The 19754-nt window shown below is 44.7% G+C and overlaps 1 long non-coding RNA gene across 1 annotated transcript in view; it reads left to right on the top strand.

Moving 5' to 3' along the window:
* LOC138296542 (uncharacterized) overlaps positions 1–19121 on the top strand; it is a 31496-nt gene extending 12375 nt beyond the window's left edge. The window contains exon 2 of the long non-coding RNA XR_011203856.1: positions 18772–19121. This is a non-coding gene — a long non-coding RNA (uncharacterized lncRNA). The remainder of the gene's footprint in view (positions 1–18771) is intronic.
* Positions 19122–19754: the final 633 nt, after the last annotated feature.

Genomic DNA, 19754 nt, shown 5'->3' with positions numbered 1-19754 from the left:
TTATGGATGACCCTGAACCCAGCTCTTCAGATTTCCTGATGACCTCAAGAAAGAAGAAGGACTGCTGAGCTGAAAACCCAGCAGAGAAGAGAAGGAGACAACAACTGACTCAGCCCAAGCCCCAGCCCTACCGGCCCGTCTCCTGCTTCAAAAAGCTGCAAAAGAAGAAGCAATGTGTTCTGCAGGACCGGCGGCCCCTGAAAAGCCCCCAGGACCAAGAAACTTCGGTGGACAGCTGGCCTGCCCAACAAGAAGACCAAGAAACCTTCTTTAAGGGGACTCCCACCTCACTCCAGAAGCATGAGTCCTAACTACTCTGCACCCAACGCCCTCTGCCCATGTCCAGAGAAACCAACTAGCCAGAGAGAATCCCCAGGCGATTCTGACTACGAGTCCACCCTGGGCTGACCTCTGCAAACCCCCACAACGCCGCCTGCAGAGGTAATCCAGAGCGCCTCCCTGACCACGACTACCACATCTGCAACCCCCAGGCCTGAGAGAAACCGACCACCGGGTGCAGCAACGACCAGCAGGCAGCCAATTTTTGCTGTGGATGTTGAGAAAGCCTTTGACAGCCTGGAATGGCCATACCTATATGTTGTGATGTGACATATAAATATAGGCGAAGGATTTATCGCCTGGATTAAAATGCTCTACACGACTCCAATGGCTCCATTCCACACAGGCAAAATCATCTCTGATGCCTACGCTGTAGAACGTGGAACACGTCAAGGCTATCCCCTTTCACCCTTACTTTTTGCCCCGGAACCATTGGTCACTTTCGCGAGAACCAGGATACATTATCGGAGACTATAAGTAGGTGAATCCTGGCACAAGATCACCTTGTATGCAGATGACCTATTGCTCTTCTTGCAGAACACACAAGATGAGTTAAGAGGAGCCAAAATCATGTTGGCATACTTTGGAACATTCTCTGGCCTGCAGGTGAATCGGCAGAAGTCCAGGTTATTCCTGAATACCCATGACAAACCCCCACCGATTAGTCTGGAGTTTTTAAGTTGGGAACCATGATGTTTGCCCTACTCGGGAGTCAAGATTTATCACACCTGGCCGGACAGTCTGGAGGCGAACCTGGGCCATGCTATTAAGACACTTAAATTGGCATAGATTTCTGGAGCATGCTACCCATCCTGTGATGGAAAAGATAGCACTGCTCAAAGTGGTCGCACTCCAGAGACTTTTGCACTTCTTCTGGATGCTACCAGTGTGGGACTGGTTGGGGCCGGCAAGCAACATTCAAAGACCTAGATGCGATGATAATTGCATTTATCTGGGGCCGGAAGTTGAGCACGAGAGTAACACTAGCCACGCCCTGATGGGAGCTAGGGGACTGGCAGTACCTGACTTCCAGTCATACTACCTTGCAGCCCAGATACAGTGGTTTGTGCAATGACTGGCAAGCAGGACTTCCCTTGGCAGATACAAAAGTCCTTTTGTTCCACAATTGTGGGCCCTCATCAAAGTCCTATTGCAAATTAAACATCCTAGCACAAACGACACACAGTGTTGCAAAATGCTGGCACAGGTGTCTTCAGATGATTCATCCCAAAATCCCATACGCCCCTGACCTGTTACTCCGCATGGTGACAGAATTACCCCACGGAGGTGACTGGAGAGGGGTGGAGGAATGGATAGCGGCGGGTGCGACCATAAAATGCAATCTCTACTAGGCGACGGAGCTGATGCTGTTCGAGGAGTTCTGCATCACTTTTGACCTCCCTGGGGCTATTTCATTTTACACTGAGCAGTTACACTAGCTCTGAGGAAATATTGGAGGTTGGGCTTGACCGAGCCAGCCGCACACAATTGTTGTCAATACACAGCGCTCTCACTGGGAAAGGTTAAAGCAGTAACATGCCTATATAGGGCAATAGGAGGAGACTTACATAAACCACTGGAGTGAATGAGGACGTATTGGGAACAGATCTTGAACATACCAATACCTGAAAGAGACTGGGACAACATATTAGAGCAGGTCCCAAAGGTATCCCGCAATGCCCGCTTCAAATTAATCAATTACTAGGTACTCCTTAGGGCGTACCTTATGCCAGAACGCATTGGAATGTACTTCTCAGTCGCTAATACGGCCTGCCTGCGATAAGGTGAGGGCAGGTCTACTACATATTCTGTGGTCCTGTCCAACATTGCACACCTACTGGGAAGAAATAATGAGATCAATTATTACTCTCCTAAAGAGGGAAGTCCACCTCACTCCTGCATATTGTCTCCTGGGTTGGTTCCCTCCACAACTAAGGTTACAAGAAAGTTCCAGGACCTGGCCTACATACATATTAGCTAAGCGGGAGATTACTAGGAACTGGAAGTCCTCCAGAGTGCCCCTCTTGGCCATTTGGCGCAACTAAATGGGTGGCTAGGAGGGTAGGAACAATTGAAACAACCCGAGCCTGGCAGGCCTTAGTTGAAGATCTAAAGAACTCCGAGCCTTGTACATCCCCACCAACTCCAACGGGTATACAGATGTAACAGCACTGACCGCCAAGTCTTCCTACCTGCTAGGTAAGGACCTGCTGCACTCACTGAAACACCCTACCTCTAGCACACTCATGCAGGACTAAGGCACTAATGCAAATACATAATAGGCACTAGAGCGTATCTTTGATTATATTTTCACCAGAATCTATGAACAACTTAGAGTAGCAGGACACGGGGTTTTAGTTTTGTTGAGGGGGAACATTGTTGGTGGGGAATATTGCCTGTATTGCTCGTTGTACTCTGAAACAGATGTTACATGGAACTGCAATAAAGACAACCAAGGCAAATGAGGCAGTGTTTGTACAGGTAAATGAGCGTTGACAGGCGGATGGGTGAAAGAAAAGATTGTGTGCTTATATAATTAATTAGTAGATATAGGTATCTTAGTTACTCTGCAGCTAAGTCTCTGCAAATGGAAAGCATTTGCCTGTAAGCATGGTACTCGCCTATGCAGCATGGGCACTAAAAATGGAGTTTGTTAGCTATATCTGTAGAGGGCACAATGATGCCCATTCGACACTGCAAAGGTCGGGTGGGGGGAGAATGTAATTTGGCAAGCATGGAAAGTGTTGATAAGGTGAATGGTGCCACTCACATTCCCTAAACTTTCTCACTTGAGGAGCGATATTTGTGGTAGTCACTCAAAATGTTTCTTCCCTACACCCAACCATGTTGTGAGAAACACATCCATTAGATGGAATATGTTCCTCCGCCACAAGTGACTTTCTGGCACTGAGGATAATGTGCAGGCACTTCCAGCAGACTCTGCACTTCTCTGAACTTTCCAAGTCCGGTCGCTCAGGGAGCACGTAGGGCACGTTTAGAGTGACCCCATCACTCTGGGTCATTACTTGCATAGTGTCCAATTCTGATGTTTGTTCCTTCAAAACATTGATTTCAAGTGTGCTAGCCTAATTAAGTGAAAGCACATCCAGACATTAACACCCAGTAGTTCTTATGCTATCACACAAAGCTCAGGACTGCAAACAGTGTCTTAGTAACTTGAAGGCTTGTGGTCACCCTAGGGGGAGCAGCTTGTTACAGCTGCCCTCTGCAGATTTTGGTGCTGATCGTGTCATATGCACTATTGGGAAACAGCCTGATGATGCTACATAGATTTCCCCACTGCAGACACCTGAACATCGACTTCCTGCTTTCCCTCTCCTCTTTCAGCGTACAGTTCTGCCCAAATGTTAGTCTTTCCACAGGCTTTTTCACCAAAGACTGCAGCACGGAAAGATGAGTACAAAGCTCTTCACCCAGCACATGGAGCACTTGCTGAGTTATGGTTTCTGGAGCAGTAGGCCAGTTTCGTCCAGTATAGTAGTAGGGGCATATTGTTGCGGGAATGAGCTGGAAGGGCATCTATTTCAAGAGGGAGGATCATTTTGTTATTTATTGGTCATAGTATCTATTGGGCAGTGCAACCACAGACCCTTTTAGCATCCCCATACTGGCATCAATCACTTTAAAACCAACTCTCCAATTACTTTCTTTTTTCTTTCACTAGTAGCAGAAAGTAATCTCTGTGGGCACTCCTCTATCTTCCTCAGGGCATGAATCAGGATACAAGTCTGAATCCTGAGCAATTTATTGCTGTGGAAATGGAGCAAAGCATTGTAATCTATGCCCGCCTTAGAATTTGTCTACCACACAAGTAAAATGAGAAGTCTGGCATCTCCCCATGCAGGGCATTTAACATGATGCAGAGTTAAACCATGCTAGTCCATGGTTTTCTCCCCCTCCACATGGAATAATCCAGTTCCATACGAATACAAAAGCTGAAGGATTAATACACATCTGAAACCTGTGCCTGTTCACATTTTGTCATTTTAAATGATAAAACATGAGAAGATGCTGTCTCTCTTCCTGACAAAGTTATGGGACTGAATGTTTTGACAGATGATTACTTCCACAGTTAATATGGATGCTCAGGACAGTCACTGACTGAAGGTGTGTGATATGAGGGAGCTTTTGTGCATTTATCAAGAATGTGCATTAGTAACAGTAGGAAACATATTAATTTACTCTTGATTTTCCAATATATATATATATATATATATATATTTCCACCCTGTAAGTATCGCTGAATTCCAGCCTCTTCAATCGCGGCGAGTCAACGGCAGGGTAGCGAACCCTTACTAATCCCAACAACGCGTTGTCTACAAAAAACACACGAGAAACCTCGGTGTTGAAGAAACAACGTACTGTGACTCTAATGCACCAGCGTGTTTATTGAACTTCCAAAACAAAAAGAATCCTGACGCATTTCGGAGCCTCCGCTCCTTGTTCACAGGTTACAAGTCTACCATACACATTCAGTGATTAAGTATCCACACGTTGCTACATATGCAAGGACAACAGACTACTACAGAGCCTTAATCTTGTATATGAAAATGTCTGCCATCTTTAAATGTATTGCATTCTTGTTTTCTTATTGTTATTCACTCAGCATTATAAACAAAACAACATAATTATCAAATTCTAAACACATAACTGAAACATTCTACTCATAAATTGTATAAATAAAAAAACTTTTAAAATTTCAACCCTAAAATAACAAACTGACTTAAAACTGAATACTCATGCTGAGGATATGTAAACATCATGTAGCTCCTAAATGTAATACATACTTTGATTTATATCACCTTAGATTGTATACAAAAACCTTCACTTAAGAATTATTTTCAAAATCACCAAATACTGCACTGACCTGTCCTTCGATATAATAGCTCTTGTAGATAAGTAAGCAAAAAGGTAGTAAATGGTAGGAATTGCACATCCGTCTGGTGTCCACAGTGGTGAGTTGTATTAAGAACAATACTAGTGTGCGTGGACAAGTGCCCTACTACCTAAAGGCACAGTATAGTGTATAAAATACACAATATATAATGGACAGAAAATGACCACAGCACTCAAACAGTGTACAAATTGTAAGCGTATAGATACAGCCTGGGTGTGCCTGTTCGACTGTACTTCGCGACTATTAATCCAAATTAAAGACCTACTGGAACATCAAGAAGAACTTTGAATGATTTATTTACTTACCTGCTACATCTAAGATTGTACCTATACGCTTACAATTTGTACACTGTTTGAGTGCAGTGGTCATTTTCTGTCCAATATAATAGCTCTTAAGCCTTAGTCAATATGCTTCTGTTGCCGCAAAATCATCCTAATAAACAGAAAAACAAACATAAATAATCAAAATTTGCATTGCTATCTTAAAAATTAACATACATTGTGAACCCAGTCAAAATGTCTAGCATAACTAACGCCCCTGATACATTGAGAAAACCGGTTTCAGAGGAACTAATTTTCTCCAAAAGCATATCAAAATTCCATATTTCAAAATGCAAGCAGATAAAACTATTCCAGAAAATATATATTTATATTTGTTTCTGTTGTTTTTAAAAAAAAATATTTTTTATATTTGATCCCAAATGTACTGATAATTCTTCATCAAGATTTAATCCTCCTGGATAAATTGTTTCATATTTGATAATAAACTTTGACTCCAATCTCCTAAGTTCCTGTTCTCTATTTCCTCCTCTTACTTGGGTAGGAGTGTTATCTAGCACACAGAACCTTGGCAAATCTACGTCTTTTTGGTGAAATGTAGCAAAATGCCTAGCAATGGGATATGTTCTATCTTGCTTGGTGATAGCCCTCATGTGTTCGAGCACACATTTTTTTGCCTTATGAATTGTGCTGCCAATATAACATTTGTTACATGGACAACTCAAAGCATAAACACAATATTCTGTATTACAATTCAAGTGTTTCTTAATAATGAAAGGTTGAGTATGTTGTGATAACTTAATTTGTTGACGGTTCTTACTACCCTTACATGCTTTGCACATTCCACAAACAAACAAAAAACCTTGAATTGATGATTTTCTGCACTCTTGTGTAGGAAGGATCAGACTTATACACAATTTATCTTTCAAAGAGGGACATCTCCTAAATGTAATTTGAGGTTTTTGTCCTATCACATCTGCCAGATGTTCCTCCATTCTTAGTATGTCCCAATATTTGTTTAAACTCTGTTTTACCTCCCATGCTTGAGTGTGGAAAGTGGTAATAAATCTTATAATTTGGTTCTCCTCCACCTTGCCTGTGATCCGCGGAATCTATAATTTCTTGCGGTCCAATGGTATCACTCTCTTACAAGTATTGTCAATAAGACTACGTGAGTATCCTCTCTCCAGGAATCTGTTCCTCATCATTTCTACTTCCAAAAGAAAGTCATTGACATCACTACAATTTATTTTAGCTCTCAGTAATTCCCTGTAGGGAATACTCCATATTAAATTCTTAGGATCACAACTTTTTGCATGCAATAAACTATTCCCCGCTGTTATTTTTTACGAAACAATGTACTTGTTAATCTCGTACCTCTGACCTGTAGTTTAAGATCTAAAAATTCTATCTCAGAGCGATGTATATGTGCTGTATATTTAAGATTCACCTGGTTGTCATTCAATTGCTTGACAAACTCTAATGCTTCATTCTCACTACCATTCCAAATACAAAAACTATCATCAATATAACGGACCCATAGGACCGCGTGTTCGTCAAACAGGCGGATATTATATGAACAAAGTCTTGACACTATCCCTTTTCAGAAACAGACTCAAGTTTTTTCATACACACAAAAGGTGATGGGAGGATTCTTGCAATAAGTCTGGGTAGCACTATAAACCATTGTTCTTTTGCCCTCCATGCCACCTCAGCTATATGCAAATCATTTGTGACTCTGCTCTTATAGGAATAGTCCAGCCTGTACTGCCAAGCCAGGTCCTCTCTGAGCCAGGACACAAGCAACCCAAGGAGGATTTGTCCAGATTTTGGCTCATCGGTTAGGTGTTCCTTGGCTCCAGTCCTCTCTTCCACTTCCACTGTTAGTTTACTTGCATTACTCAGCTTAGCTGGCTGAAAGTGACCTATTTCCCCAACCACTACTTCAGATCAGCTAGTTTAAACTTGACGAAGGTCCCCCTTCCTCCCTTTCCATTTCCTGTTGCATATTTATCCCCAGTTTGTTGACCTGGATTTGATCCTAACTATATTTTAACTAGCTTTGGCTCAGTGCTTCTGGAAATAGGTAACAGTCTTAAATCTTAATACGATAATGAACTCATAAGTTGCCTGTCTTACCGAAAGCTGGCTTTTATTCGAGCAGATAACAAACTCTAAATGGAAACTTCCCTGCTCCCCCAATCAATAACTGTCTGTATCATTACCAAGTTCTTTCTCATTTTCTCATAGAATTGAACTAATAATAAAAATGCCAATAAAGCTTGTTTAAAAAAATGTTAACTTTCAAGTGCTGAGTAGTTATGTTAAGACTTTTACAAACGTGAGATAAATGAAACACAGGATGTTCTTGTCCATCATCATCACATTCTTATAATACAACTGTTATTCCACAGTAAACATCTGTGAAGTATCAAGATGACACAAACTTGGTGCTTGAGGAAACATCAATTTACATGCACATGAAGGCTCTTTCAGCTTGATCATTGCAGCAAAAATCTCTTTTCATATTTTCCTTTTTTCAAAACGCAAGTAATGTCACTAGTTATCTCTGCACAATTCTTATTGGCTAACTGCCTTTGAAACTCGACCCCCAGGCCTGCTGCTCATTCCTGAGGGTGGGGGTGTTAGCACCTTCACCCAGGAAGGGCATTGTTCTACAAACCAGAGAGACAGTGCTGTCTTCTAAGGTTTGTAGATTGGGTGTCTGGAGGTGTAAGGCTGGATAGAACCAGTCAGCAACCATGGCAGGGTAGAGGGCATTTGCCAGGGGCATCACTAAGGTGACCCCTGGGTACGTTTAGGGATAAGTCCAATATTGGTAACAGTTTGGATGTATTATTCTGAGTTGTTAGACACTCTGAACCCTGGGTTGTTTGGTGTCAATCATGTAGCTGAGAAACTCGTGTTGACCAGCGTCCAGCACATGTATTAAAATGGCTGCTCTGTTTACTCACTATCTCCTAGGTTGGCAAGGTTACAATGGGGGCATATTGCTCATGCAGCTGTAGCCTCACATATGATATGGTCCACCCTGCCTTAGGGCCGTAAGGCCTGCCAGAGGGGTGTCTTACCCATAGTATATACAGTGTATGCTGGACAGGGCACACAGGCACTGTGCCATGTCGGGTTTGTGCCTAGTTGTGCACACTACATAGAGAGCCAGCCTCCTACATTTGGTGAATCAGCAGTGGGATAAAGACTTTGCATTTGCTGATAACACTTTGACAAATTTTATGAGCACACGGATAACTCTCCAAATTGCCTTTAGTTAATTATTTTTGATTGAATCAACATTTTTCACAAATTTTTAAAATAATTGTTAGGGCCCTACAACTTTAGCAAAACGTTTTAAAAGTCCTTACTTTAGTTAATCTATAGAAAAAGAGGATTCTAAATTTCTAAAAATGTACCAACTTTAGTAAAGTAAAAAATGACAGATCCAGCGACCAAGACCCTGGAGTTCGACCTGGATCCTTATGAGGCATACAGCTATGACCAATTAAAAAGACTCTGCAGGCTGTACCAAATTCATACTAGAAGACGCTGCAGTGCAGAGAAACGTACGTTTCTGGTGGCCCGGTATGGAAAAGATGATGGAGAAGATGATTCATGTGTGGTGGGTGAAGAAGATCCTGTGGATAATGGGGATGAGGGTAGCTCCTCTTCTACCAGAAGCTCTAAAGCACCCACAGAAGCAGACCTGGACATTGCCAGGCCGACCAAGAGACTGACCTTAGAAAGTCAGCTCTAGGTAATAGAGAAACAGAGAAAAGAGTTGGGCCAAGGACCCATCTCTGGTGGCAGCATACAAGTGTTGAGGGAGAAATCTTCCAACATCAGACTCCCAAAAGGAGTTGTCCCTCCCTTCACTGAAGAGGATGATATAGTTAAATGGTTTTCTGCCTTTGAAAGAGCCTGTATTGGGTGGGAAATTGAGAAAAAGCATTGGAGCAAACTGTTGTGGGATATATTCTCAGGAAAGTGCAGGGATAGGCTCCTGAAACTGAATGGGGCAGATTCTAAGGGCCAGATGTAGCAAAGGTTTTTACCCATTCTGTGTCTATGGGAAAAAAGTGTTGTACAGATGGCCCTAATTCCTATGACCTCATGAAGGGTACCTTGATTGAGGGTTTTGGATGTACAACTGAAAAGTACAGAATAAAGTCCACAGAGGCAAAAAAAAACAGAGTCAAACCTGGGTAGACTTTGTGGGCTGTTCAGTAAAAATACTGGGTGGTTGGTTAGATGGAAACAAGGTACAAGATTATGATGGGCTATATAACCTGCTCCTCAAAGAGCATCTGCTGAGTAACTGTTTCAGTGATAGGCTACATGAACATCTAGTAGACGTAGGTCCGCTTTCCCCTCAAGAATTGGGGAGGAAGGCACTCCATGGGGTCAAAACAAGCCTGACCAAAGCTACCACTGGTGGGGGAGACCAAAAGAAAGAGGACAAAAAGCCCCCCCCCCAAGGAAAAGATGGGAGCCAAAACAAAAATAACAAAGAGTCTTCTCAAGACCCCCAAAAACCTGCACAGGAAGGTGGGCCCAGAGACTCCTCACAGTCTAGGGCTGGGTAGAAAGGTAGATACTTTTATCCCAGCAAGGCTTGGTGCTATGACTGCAAAACTAAAGGGCACCATCTGGAGATTCTGGCTGTAAACACAAAAGGAATGCCTTTAGTCAATCTGCAATAAATGCAGTTGCCAAACTCCAGAAGGGATCAGAGGTGTGGCCTGACCATGTCAGTGATCCCACAGAAGCAACATTAGTCACTGAGGGTGGGGTAGAATTATCCTGTGCTGCCTGGCCAAGTAATATGCAAAAATACAGGCAGTACCCTTTGATTAATGGGGAGAAAGTAGAAGCACTGAGGAACATGGGAATTAGTGTTACCATGGTAACTCCGCACTTGGTCCACTCAAATCAGTTCCTGGAAGCCTTATCCTGTCACCAATGCTGACAATGAGACAAAGTTCCATCCCATGGCAATGGTAACCTTTACTTGGTTGGGGGAGTGGGGAGTAGTAGGGCAAAAATAAATGGTTGTGTCCTCATCCATCCCTGTAGATTGCCTGCTTGGAAATGACCCGGTGCATTCCCCCTGGGCTGATATAGAACTGAAGACCCATGCAGCAATGCTAGGATCCCTGTTTGGGCATGTGCCAGGACAAAGGTACAGAGTAAACTTCAGAGAGAAAAAGGAGAGCTGGTTCCTGAAATAGTGGACCAGCCTCCCAAGACAAATGGCAAGAAGACTGGGGGACCACCTTCAACACAGATCCCAAATCAGAATCGCTCTTCCCAGGAAGAGGAGTCAACCTTCTTGGAGGGAACTGGGCCTGAAGAGCTTGGGCCTTACCACCGGGAGCTCGTGGGCCCAGGGGGACCCTCCAGGGAAGATCTGTGCCAAGGATAGAGGACCTGCCCCACTCTTGAAGGCCTGAGGCAGCAAACTGCACAGGAGAATTTAGGGAATGTCAATGGTAACCCACAGAGTCTATTGGGAGGAGGGTCTCCTGTACACTGAGGCCGGAGACCTCAAACCTGGTGCAACCAGGAGGGTGGTAGAGCCCCAGAAGTTCAGAGAATTCCTCTGCACGCTAGCTCACGACACCCCCCTAGCCTGGCATCTGGGCCAAAACAAAACTCAGAGTAGGTTAGTTAACCCTTTTATTGGGCAGGTATGGCCCAAAAAGCGAGGGCCTTTTGTCAGTTCTGCCCCACTTGCCAGGCCAGTGGCAAACCAGGTGGGCACTTAAAGGCCCCCTTCATACCACTACCTGTGGTTGGGGTACCCTTTGAAAGGTTAGGGGTCGACATTGTTGCCCCGCCCCTCAAACAGCATCAGGACACAGATCTATACTATTGGTAGTGGATCATGCCACTCAATATCCTGAGGGTATACTCCTTAGGACCACTATTGCACCTGCAGTTGCCAAAGCCCTCCTGGGTATCTTTACCAGAGTAGGGTTCCCTATGGAGGTAGTATCAGACAGAAGTTCAAACTTCATGTCTGCATAGCAATGTGGGGTGACCTGTAAGTTAACCACCCCATACCATCCACAAGCAAATGGGCTGGTTGAGAAGGCATGATTGGAGGTATCCCTGAAAAACTCAGAAGGAGATAGGATGTTCTGCTTCCTTGTCTGCTGTTTGCCTACAGGAAAGTGCCACAAAAGGGAGTAGATTTTTCTCCATTTGAACTTTTGTTTTGGCACCCCTGTTAGGGGACCACTAAGTCCTGTTAGGGAAGGCTAAGAGAGGCTTCTCAAAGAGCCCAAGAAAGGCATTGTGGACTATGTGCTTGGCCTACTTTTAAGAATGGCTGAGTACATGGAGAAAGCCAGCAAAAATCTTAAGGCCAGCCAGGAGCTGCAAAAGCTCTGGTATGACCAGAAAGTTGCTATGGTAGAGTTCTAACTAGGGCAGAAAGTTAGGGTGTTGGAGTCTTTTGCTTCAAGACCCTCCAGGACAAATGGTCTGGGCCCTATCCCATACTTGAGAGAAAGAGGGAGGCCACTTATCTAGTTGACCTAGGCAGTTGCAAGAACCCGAAAAGAATCATACATCTCTACCGCTTAAATTCTTTCTATGACAGAGCTGATGTGACCATGCTCATGGTTAGAGATGAGGGACAGGAAGATGAGAGTGAGCCTCTCCCTGATCTCCTCTCCAGCAATCTCCAAGATGGTTCTGTGGATGGAGTGATCTTACCAGACACCCTCACAGACCAACAGCAAACTGATTGCAGGCAAGTCCTCAACCAGAATGCTGAGCTGTTTTCCTTCCTTCTCAGTTCCCTCATATGTAGGTCTTTTCACCTTTCTGCCCTTGGTTCCCATGTTTTTTTTTTTACATTTTATTGTGCCCCAAATTGTACTTTCTTTACCTTCATTTGTTTTGCCATCCCAAGGTCTTTGCCTAGTACCTGGTTTGTCAAATGCTTGTCATCGCACCATCTGCCTGACAAACAGGTAAACCTTTCTTTTACTATTCACAGCTTTATTTACCTGCTGCCTGATTGTTACCCTTTCCTAACTATTTCTTCCCTCTTTCTTTCAGTTGGTTTACCTGTTGCTGTTGCCTAATGATGAATCCTGAGAAAGAGGTCTTGCTCTCAGTATCAAATCAATTCTATTGTGAGGAAGTCCTGGTATTTTCCCACACTGATTCATGCTTCCTGTTGCCTTTTGTATCCCGATCACTCTGTTGGCTTTGTTGTGTATTTCCCGTTACACTGCTGAGAGGTTAAGAGAAAACAGAGGATTCTCAGCGAGTCATCCTTTCCTGAAACCTAACAGGTGCTTGGAAGCCATGTTTGCCTAAGCTAACCCTTCCCCGTTAACAAATATGAAATGCTTCTGAGGCTGTCACCGACATCCTGGGGAGGTTGTAAAACACCTGATGTATGCCAGAAGCCCAGAACCTCAAAACATGAAGTGGATTTCCACTCAATGTAGGGGTTTACAGCTCACATCTTGTTAACCTGCAATATTGGCTTTTCAGAGGGAGTCCGGGTGAAGATCTGAGTCGCTTGAGTCACTTTAAGTCTTTTATTTTATTTATTTGTTTCCACTTAGCCTCTCATCAGTGTTGCATGTATGCTGTGCGGTCACACCCTGCGAAGGCACTTCAACTCAGGGAGGGGTCAGTTGCCTTTTGTTTCAGCTCCTTCATTATATGTCAGGAACTGAAAACCTTGCGAGATTCAATGCGCCCTTGGCTTCTGCACTGTGTACAATTGCTGTCAATAATAGACTAATTCCCCCATTGAGGTGGCCAGCAAGGATGACAATGGGGCCTCCAGGAGGAGCAAACCTGTGCCACAGGATGACAGCTGACCACGTGCTGTGCAGGGGATGTATTGAGCCACCAGGTGGTGCTGCGGTGCAGGTTGCTGCATGTGGAGCAAGGTGTCTCAATGAGGCCATGCCCTGGGGCAGCAGTCGATGTGGCTGCAGGCTGACAGGAGAGGTGTGCAGAAAGGCTGGACCGCTGGCACGGCAAGCTTCTATGTCAGGACCGCAGGCTGAGATTATGCTTCTCTTTCTTTATTACTCTTAAAACAGCAGCCAATAAAATCATTTTTTAACAATTACATTAACAAATATCATAAACTACATAACCCATCATACCCTTGTTCCTATCCACCAGTCCCCTGCGAGCTAACCCTTCAAGAGTCCAGTAGGCTGCCATGACATCCTATTTCTCTGCTGCTCACGCACGAAGTTAAGTAAGATTTTTTATTTTGGTTATACTGGGACGGTTGCATGTAAAATTAAGCTGTTGTGTGTGCGATACAGGACTTTTGAATGTATTCACCTTGTGGCTCTTGCACAACGCCTGCTTGTTTCCACATGCACGCTTGAAGCGGTGAGCCAATGCGCTGGGCCTCAGTGCTCTGCCCGACTTCAGTCTTGTTCCCCAACACAAGCGACGATCGCGTCGCAACAGCTTTTCAGCCGCATTGGTGCCTTCACTCATCGGGCCCGATTAGGAGCCTCAGATGATGCGCGTAGCCCGGTTGGGCTACGTTTTGGTAGGATTGGGCTACACGAGTGCCTAATTTAGTTTGACAGCCAGTGCTCCATGGCTATCCAACGGGCGCGCTGAGAAACTGACAGCAGATTGCGGATCGGACGCCTTCGGCAGAGGCTGCAACAAAAAGGCCAGCATCCCTAATATATCTTGATTATTTTTGAGCAGTTATGCCACATATTACCTTTTTTGAGAAGGGTGCACGCTCTACTAACTTATAAGGCTCCACTTGAGGTCCATGACCCCAGATTAGGCGTGGGCTGTAAAAATAATATAACAGGCTTGCTTGAGGATCTCAACTACTTGAGCAGTGGGGAAGTCTGCTCTCTAACTCCCCCCGCCTGATTCTTTGCACCTTGGGGCAGCTCATCCCTTGATTCCAAGTGCGACTTGGACATTCGCCATTTCAACAATAGGGCAGAGAGGGAATATTTTGAAGGGGCAGAATACTACAAGGAGTTTAATCAGGAGGATCAGGGGCACAATGCAGAGGATACCTTTCAGGCCTTGGATGCCTCCGTCTAACATTCCATAAATAAAGCCTTGGCGGCAGCATTGCATCCCATTTCGGCCCAACTGCAGTTGTACTTGAAAGGGCAAGACGCAGCACCCCTTTCTCCTCAAATTCGATAGGGGAGCCTTCTGAGACATCTTGTAAACACAAAGATAAAGCAAAACTCTGGCTGCATGAGGAGGTTCTATTGTCCCTGGATCCAAAGTCTGCCGACAACCACAGGTATTGCACGCCCAAGACCAGCAGCCATTTCCCCTCGATGTTGGACTCTGATTCCAAGACTCCAGAATCAGTGAGTCCTGAAGAGGAGAATCCTTCTGCCATAAAAACAAAAAGCAAGCCTCATCAGCCCGTACCCCGTCTTCCTCGATGCCTTTGAACTTTGACCCAGAGGACATTGTCCACCCTAGATCCTCAGAGCGAGCAGTGGCAGTCTATCTGCATCATACCTTGCGTCAACCCTTCAATAAAGATGTACACAATCGTCTCAGGGCAGAATGTCCCAGACCGGACCTGCCAGACAAGGTTGTGCTCACGCCACAAGTAGTCCCTTCTATAACTACATTCCTCAAAAAGTATGCCACGGACCCTAAAAAAGGCATTGACAGGGCATGGAGGGCATGCCAAGACAAGTTGTTGGATGTGCTGGGTCGCCTTGCAAAAATTTTAGAGATGACCCTGCACGCCAAGGAAAAAGGTAAACCTATTGATCCAGACATCTTGGAGGGATGGACCCAGCGTGCAATTTGCCTCCTTGGCAATGCCAACTGTGCGGTCTCGACTGGACGGCGGAAGTCCATCCTCATGAGAATAGACTCCAAATTAACTGAATTAACACCAGCGGAAGAGGGTCCCTTGGCAGATGGTCTGCTATTTGGTGGAAAGTTTGTTAAGGACATAGGGAAGTATGTCAGCATCTTTACATCCTTAGATAAGGCACAAACTTTCCTTAGGAAAGTTTCCCAGCCAAACATTTTTGCCAAGGCCGGCCGAGGTCGGGGCTGCTTGCCAGGCCATCAATCTTGGCAAGGCACCCAAAGAGTAGTGCATAGACACCAAAGAGGAGGAGTTCAAGACTGCACTAGAGCCCGTGACAACAAGTCAAGATCCACCATGGGCTTGAGGGGGATACTATCACGCCGGCACCTCTTCAGGTATGACTCTACGACCTTTCCTGAGTTACTTTGGGGGGCAAAGTAAAATGGTTTATACACAATTGGAAGTCATTGACAATCAATGTGTGGGTTCTTCAGACAGTCCAGGGGTTTCAGATAGAATTTTTCCAGACCCCCTCCCAACAGGACCCAAGCAAGTCCTCTGACATTTTCCCAACAAAAGGCATCTTTTATAGATGCAGAAATAAAAGAGTTGCTGCAAAAACAGGCAGTGGCACATTGCGATCCTCACCCTCACGGTTTCTGCAGCAACATTTTTGTAGAGCAAAAGAAAGGAGGAGGTCACAGACTTGTTTTGAACTTGCGCGATTTCAATTTCTGGATTGTTTACAGGCACTTCAAGGTGAAGGGAATCCTTCTTCAAGGAGGCGATTGGATGGTCCGACCAGACTTGAAAGATACTTATCTGACTATTCCCATTTTTTCTCCACACAGACGATTCTTACAGTTCCAGTGGAGGAATCAATGGCTCGAGTACCTTGTGCACCCGTTCGGCTTGTCCGTAACCCCGTGGTGCTTTACCAAGGTCATGAAGCTGGTGGCAGCCTATCTGAGGGCGAAAGGGATTTGCAGGATTGTCTACTTAGACGACATATTGATCAAGGCGCAGTCAAGAGAGATGGTGGTCGATCACCTCCAGATGACAATCAATCTTCTGCAGGATCTAGGGTTCATGATCAAGAAGGAGAAATCCAGTTTAGTCCCATCTCAATCCATAGAGTTTCTGGGATTCTTAGAAGATTCCCACAGAGCGATGCTCCTTCTCACCAAATCCAAACTTCAAGACATCAAGAAAGAATGGAGACTGGCCCTGTCCAGACTGACGATGTCCTTGCGCCTAATGTCAAGATTGGTAGGACTTCTTGCATCATCCATCCAAGCAGTGTTTCCCGGCCCGCTTCACTACTGAGCCTTACCGAGACTGAAGATTCAACATCTTCGGAAGGGCTTACCTTACACCGAACAAGCTCCTCTATCAACAGAAGTCCAAGCAGAACTGCAATGGTCGCTGGAGCACGTCGGTGCGTGGAATGGCAAGACCATTTTTGTGAGTCAAACTGATGTCATCATAAAACGGACGCCAGCCGATGGGGTTGGAGCAGGTGCTGTGGAGATGTGTCAGCAGGCTCTTTCGCTATCCAAGCACTGTCCCCAAAGAAGGTATTGTGTTGCATCTTGCTGAGGATGGACAACATATCAGCAGTTCGATACATCAACTAACTGGGGTGGACCAGGTAGCGGAGATGGCAAAGGACTTTTGGCATCTTTGCCTGGATCGCAAGATCACAGTTATGGCAGAATACATTCCAGGGCAGTCCAACATAATCGTGGCCCGGAACTCCAGGTATCTGAGGGATTCCAACAATTTGAAACTGCATCCTTGATTGTTCACCCAGATCCAGGAAACGTGGGAGCCTTGCTATATCTGTTTGTCTCTCGATTGAACCACCAACTGGATAAGTTCTTCAGCTGGAGACCAGATCCAGGTCCAATGGTGACAGATGCCTTTCTTCAGGACTGGTCAGGGGCTTTGAATTATGCCTTTCCCCCATTTGCCATGATACTGAGAGTGGCAACTCAGGTGAGGCATCAGAAAGCAGAAGTGATCCTTGTTACAATGGTTTGGAAAGCACAACCCTGGTTTCCGATTCTGTTAGCATTGACATGCGATTGCTTCTTCCATGGAATCAAGACATGCCCCAGGGACCTCCTGAGCGATCTTCACCTGCTGGTGCTATCGGAGCAGGTTTCCCTGATGGCCTGGAGGCTATCAGGCAACAGTGGTGCTTGCCAGAAATTTCAGAGACAGCTGCAGAATTCATTAAGCAAGCATGGGCTCCCTCTACCAAGTAAAGATACGTGTCAGCTTAGAGATGCTGGGTGGGTTGGTGCCTGTAACAGCATGTGGATCCCATAGAAGCAGACATTACAGATATTTTCTGTCCCTCAAGGCATCAGACGATCTTACAGGTCAGTAAGTAATTTTCGTTCTGCTATTGCAGTCAGTCATGTACAGGCAGGTAACAGTTCTGTGGGTATGCATCCAGTGATATGTCAATTATTGAAAGGTATCCGAGTGTTGAATCCCCCCACATCCAAAGTATTCCTTTTTGTGGGGTGTAAATATGGTATTAAACCTCTTCGAGAAATGGCCCCAGAACAATTTGTTGAGTAAAAAACAGCTTTCTGCAAAATTGGCTATGTTGCTTTGTCTAGTGGCCTGCAGAAGAACCGTGGACGTAAGAGCGTGGACCTTACAGGTAGAGTATCTAGTCCAGAAGGAGTTTCCTTTTCCATTACAAGAAGAACAAAAATGTTTACCAAAACTATTGTGTATCCCGCTTTCACTTTTAATGAACAATTATGTGTAGTTAAATGTTTAAAGGCTTATGAATCCAGTACTCAGTCAGTTAGGAATGATTTGAATTGCCAATTATTGATTGCTTTACTAAAGCTTTTCAAGCCAGTGTCAGTGGCTTCTATAGCCAGGTGGCTTAGAGATGTTATGAAGGAGGCTGGCGTTGATAAAGGAGTGTTTGGAGCACATTCCGTCAGGGGTGCAATGGCTTCAAAGTCTGAAGCTCTAGGTACCTCTCTCCAAGATATAATGAAAACAGCTGATTGGTCTTCTGATTCCACTTTTAAACAATTTCTTATAAACCAATGGTGGATGTTGCATCAGTGGTAATTAACCAGCTTTAAACTAGCATAATGTGAGCCTCCGGTCTGGACATAGAATGAAAAATTTGATAGCTTACGTGCCAAGAATTTTTAATTCTATTAAGTACACAGAGGCGAGGATTATCCCACCCAGGTTTCTGTGATCCCAGGAGAATAACAGACAATATGACTGTTATTACGATAGTATTGACAATATGTAGAGATGTTTCAAGGATGACTGTTTGTTAGTTATGATATTTCGCCCTCCCACGATTGAAGTGACTGAGAGTAGTCCTGTTTAATAACACCCTGTTTTGGTTTTAGGTACTGATCAAAAGAAGGAATAAGGACAGATATCCAATTCCATACTGACCTCAGAGTTATTGTCCAGGTGCCCAGCAAGAATATAGTTGGCCCATTGGAGATTTTCAGTTTGACATCGGATATTCAGTGTTTGTTCTTATCTTTTGAACAATTTAAGAACTCAAATCTGCAAAGAAAGAGGAAGTTATGGCACCGTACTGGATTCTTGAAGGGTTAGCTCGCAGTGGATTGGTGGATAGGAACAAGGGCATGATGGGTTATGTAGTTTATGATATTTGTTAATGTAATTGTTAAAAATGATCTTATTGGCTGCTGTGTTGAGTAGTAAATAAAGAGAAGCATAATCCTTGCCTCAGTGTCCTTAATAGAATTGAAAAGGTTTCATTCACCAGCAGGTAAGGCCGCAGCGTGGTTAGCCAGAGGGGAGAGAACCCTGCATGAGGCAGATTTATGAGGCAGATTGGAGTCATTGAGGCAGGCAGCCGCTCCAGAGCTCGCAGTGTGACTCAGCTCAGGAGCAGGGCGTGCGATGGGGCAAGAGCAGATGGCACGCAAAGGGCTCTCTTCAGTCTCGTAGCCATTGTTGAGTCCTGGGTTTACATGGACTCTAGGCCTACACATATGGACAACGGTACTACTTACAAATCAGTGACATGCACACCTCGTCTATATTTTGGCTATGACCATGAGCGACCATACGCCCCTTTATTTATCTGCGGCTCTGCCCGGCCCTCGGAGTGACAAACTACAACAATGAACGGTCGAGGCCGGGAGGCACTCTATATCTATAATTCAGTTAACGCCCATGCATGGATGTGGACAAATGTGATTCTAGATGTACAGTTTGCTGCTAATTCACATAATTGGGGGTTGTGGTTGGGGGATGTACATGTCTGTTGTTTAAAATGTATGTATTTTTTTCGGCATGGCAACAAGAAAGCATCAAACAACACAGAAACTGCGACAAGAGCACAATTTATTTT

The sequence above is a fragment of the Pleurodeles waltl genome, chromosome 5, assembly GCF_031143425.1.
Source record: "Pleurodeles waltl isolate 20211129_DDA chromosome 5, aPleWal1.hap1.20221129, whole genome shotgun sequence".
NCBI classification, from domain to species: domain Eukaryota; kingdom Metazoa; phylum Chordata; class Amphibia; order Caudata; family Salamandridae; genus Pleurodeles; species Pleurodeles waltl.
The sequence above is the reverse complement of the archived record's forward strand: the minus strand, read 5'-3'. Positions and strand labels throughout refer to the sequence as shown.